Raw genomic sequence first — 4,758 nt, 5'->3', positions numbered from 1 at the left:
AATCACAAATAATATGAAAGGCGACAGAAAGAAGGAAAAAAATTGTGTAACATCTGTGTCTTTTTCTCAAAAAAATAAATTTAAACAACAATGATATACAAACAAAAAATAAACAAAAACAAAAAACAACCTCAAATCCTTATTAAATATCATTTCGTATGAATACACATTACATTGTTTCATATTTCATTAACAAGATGACCTTTATCATTCTCTTAAACATAAATATTGTTCTGGTATTTTTCACATCATTCTCCAGATTATTCCATAGTCTTATTCCTTGTATGGAAGTACATCACTCCCTCAAACTAGTTTGAAATCCAGGTTTCACAAACATCTCTACCCCTTTCAGATTATAATAACTTTCTCTCTTAACAAAATTCAATTGGATGTTTAAAGGCAATATACATTAATGAGTCTTATCCTTAACCTGTAAAATATTATAATCAACCAACTCATAGAACTTCAATAATTTAAACTGATAAAAAAAATACATTTGATGGATGACTGTAGTGTTTTCTAGCAATAATCAGTGTGCATTGCCAATGCACACTATTGTGATTCGTTTCCCATCCAAGTCATCTCCACTTTGCCATGCTTCTCCTCCTGCATACTTTCTCCTAGAGCTGCCATTGTAAGTTATATCTGTAAAGCTCCTTTGCCAAATGATGGCTATGCCTTTTGGTGCCTGTACAACTTATACTTTTTGAAATATTAATGTTTAAAATCATGTAATGCCAGTCAATGGAACCTTGTATTGGTCCAATACCGCCCCTTGCTGTATATACTCAGTACTGAACCATAGTTTTAATAATATTTAAACTCAGTAGTTCAATGATTACAATACTAATATGATTGTGTTTTGATGTTTTACTAAAATGTTGTCCTAATATTACTCTTTTGTTGTAATATTATACATTTCTGTGTCAACAATTGCATTGGCAATGTGGCCTCTTTCTGCACACATACAAACCAACCCCTGCCACCACCWWCTGCCACAGCTCCATTGGTCTAATGGTCTATGTCATGGACTTTCATATGGGAGATCAGGGTTCAAAACCCAGCTAATACATCTTTAACAACAAATCTCTTCCAACTTCATATTGTCACTCAATTACCTTAATTACAAACACCTGCTTTTGTGACAGACACAAGCTGGTATAGAAAACATATTTGAACTTGGTCAAAGTTCATTCTGCAAGTCCAATGCTGCAGGCAAAGCCACTTGTTTTTACATCGTAAAAACCCATGTCTAGTTCTTACAGCTCTTTTCTGTAAAACAAAAATAGGGTTTATATTTGTTTTGCATGCTTTCCCCCAGACTTCAACACAATAAATCACGTGTGGAACAACCATTACATTATACAACATATACTGAGCTCTATCATTAAATAACTCCCTTACTTTATGCAAAAAACGATTTGAAAACTAAATCTTTTGTTTGGGTAACTATCCTTCAAATCTGGGGAAGTGGCAAGAGTATGGCACTGGCTGATTAATTAAAACAGCATTTCAGAAAAAAAAAACAAGATCAAGTGGATTAATTAGCGGAAGATGGAATGTGACGTTGCGGGTTCCTCGCATTAACTGTCACTTTGCATTTCATGGCAAGGTGCCAAGTGATCCATTCAGCACCACAAATAAGATTAGTGTCATATTATTCTCCGGAGGTAAGCCTCGTATTATTTTATATACAGGCAGCGAAGGTTTACCACAAAGTCATGAATAGTCTAATAAATGTACAATAAATGTGACTTTCAGTTAGGCTGAAAGGAGCTCCCCTGAAGATCAGAATGACTGTTTACTCAGAGCAGATGGGAACCCTGCACTTGTTTTGTTTCAGCTACACACAATTATGTTTTTGACAAATCTGAATATGGGTTTCTGTAAAAGCTAGAAGAAAAAAATTATGGGGGGAGGAGTAATCAGATTAGAAAGGCACAGTTCATACTCAAACAAGGCTTGTTAGAAAAACACCAAACAGAGAGTCACAAATATGTTTGAGTGCAGATTTAAAAAACATGTWCTTAAATGAACATTTACTCATATGCACATTACCCGTCCGGTGGATAAAAATAATAAATGCCTGGCCACAAGGTCATTTTGAACAGCCGCGTCTCTTTGTGGAGACACAGGCATTGTAGTCAGATTATATATGAATAAGTGCTTTTGTGTTTCACTGTTCAAAGGTACACCACACTTGAGTGTTGAGCTTCAAAAAAGTAAATAAAGTTTTTTTGAATAAAGACAACTCCAGTGGTCACCTGTGTCTCATAGCTGCGACATATTAGAATTACTCCCTGCCTAACCGCAAGTAACAGACGCATGTTACTCATTCCTATAATAAAATAAAATGGAATGAATTAAAACTTGTCCATGTTAACTGCAATAAATATATTGTGGCCATGCATTATTTATCTTGTGGCCTCTGGATATTTTATTATTTTTAATCTGATGTCAATGTCTGTCCATATAAACATGATCAGGAAAAAAAATCCACCAATATCTTGTTTTACCAGAGTTTTAGAAACTGTGAGGCAAAAAAAATACCTTTTTTAGCCTCAAGGACATAAAATTTCATAGCTTTGAAAATGAGCTCACTCACCTTCAAGCTAATTCAGTGTCAAGAAAATATTTCCCTCGGAACACAGACAAAAAAAAATTAAAAAAATAAAAATGGCATTGTCAAAGAAGAGTCTGACCAAACAGTCGCTTAAAGGTTATTCTCCCATTCATTATTTGTCAGAAACAGCCTTGTACAACCTTGAAGCAGTCAAACCCAAAGCTCATTACTGACCATCGCTGCTCATTTCTGGACCGAGAGCAAACTCAGTGGCTGCTGGTATGAATGTTTAGGAAAAGGGGGATGGCAGTAAGAAGCAAGGGTCTTCCGAGTAGAATGGGTTGAGAACAACTGCTCTACATCATCATTACTGGCAGGTTGAGAAAACAYGGCGGCGCTTGCTTGCTCCTGTAAATTGTCTTCGGTTTCCCAACCTTCCTGCTCACTTAGCATGCAGCGCAGGTCGTCCCAGYCTACTCCACTGTGACCACATCCCATAAAGGCTCCGTCGTTGGTCACTTAAAGTCATTTCTGCCTCTAGAAGTTATGCTCCACAAGGCTTATTATCCTCTCAGTTTAGTAGAAACTGGGTTGTTTTATTTTGATTCTTGGGGTCCCGAGAAATGGTGGACTGGACTCTTCTGTAYGACACTGAAAATAAATAAAACATAATACAACTATAACAACCCCCCATCATCCCCACCACTGGAAATATTGCAAAATCCTGCATATCTTTCAACCGTCTTCACTGAATTTTCTTCTTCTTTCAATGAATAAAGATGGACTGGGGTCAGAGTGTAAAACTGTTCAAGCAAATAGGTGAAAAACTCAAAGATAATGTTTTTGGAGTGAAAGTTCTTTCGGGATTCAAAACCTTCAGCACATGTTTTTCCATCAGCATATCAGGAGAAACCTACAGAAATATTAAAAATCCGTTTGACCGTTTGTGATGTCCATGTCCTCGGGCAGTTCTGCATTACAAATACACAGGAATATGTTAGGAAAGTCCCTCGATGGGCTTTAAAACCTCTGAAATTCATCATAAGTGAACAAAATCTATTGCCGCTTCCAGCAGTGGATCCAGCAAGTGGAAACTCTGCCACAGCGTGCAAGAAAGAAATTAGAAATAGAGGCACGCTTTAAATGATGTGTACATTAAAGTCTACAAAAGTAAATTCAATTTCCAAACAATTTTAAGCTGCTGCTGCAAAAAAAACAAAAACATTTTACTGCTATCAAACAGAAATGTTTCAGCATTTAAAACTAATAACTAAATTAACTTAAATGTTGCCTTCAAGTAATTTGCAAATCTTTGCTTTTTTTAACTTTTCACCTGTTCCATTTTGAAAATGGGTTCGTTGAGTCTACCCAATAGCCCACAGCTTGCAAATCAAAGATTAGCWATTCTATTCAAAACAAAAGAGATCCAAAACAAAAGGAACTTGTGTCTTTAGGTAACTGCACTCGTGCCTTTCTTAGTCTGAAAGACATTACCCAAATTGAGCCAGAATGGGAATTGTGCCAGAAGAAAATTCATTTTGTTGTCCAAAAAGAACATTAGAGCAAAGCTACAGTATGCTAATGAACATAAACTCAAAAAAAACTGGAAGGAGATTTCATCAATTTGGATATTAAAGTGACTCAATCCAAAATTACGTATAAGTTATTTATAAAGCTGCTTTTTTTAGCATTTTACATTTCAAAAAAATTGATAGTTTGTCTCAATCAGTGACACTCTCATAATGATGTCTCATAAAAGTGTTTCAGGAACATGATCCTGATTATAAAACACAAATAACAACGTCCATCCTTATCTTGATCATAGATTCTGTAGCACATGTAGGACAGCAGATATGACCAGACTGTGACAATTATTAATGTGTAGCTGTTAATAGAACAGATTTAGTCTTTGTTGTAAAATCGTCCGTCTCTTGGGTTTCTTTTTTTTTTTTTAGTCTGCCCCAGGCTTTTTGTAGTAGGGTAATATTTTGTCTCTATTTCAACTTTTTCTGCCTTTAGCTGCAGGCAGCTTCCCACTTGCTGACAGATGATAATGCTTATTCACAAAGACTGTGACGGGGAAATTGTGTGATTCGTCCATTTGGCCAAAGGAATAGTTTATACAGAAAGTTTATTTATTTATTTATTTATTTATTTATTTATTTATTTATTTATTTATTTATTTATTTATTTTG

Source organism: Austrofundulus limnaeus, unplaced genomic scaffold (assembly GCF_001266775.1).
Source record: "Austrofundulus limnaeus strain Quisiro unplaced genomic scaffold, Austrofundulus_limnaeus-1.0 Scaffold0, whole genome shotgun sequence".
Lineage (NCBI taxonomy): Eukaryota > Metazoa > Chordata > Actinopteri > Cyprinodontiformes > Rivulidae > Austrofundulus > Austrofundulus limnaeus.
Note: the sequence above shows the minus strand (reverse complement) of the source record.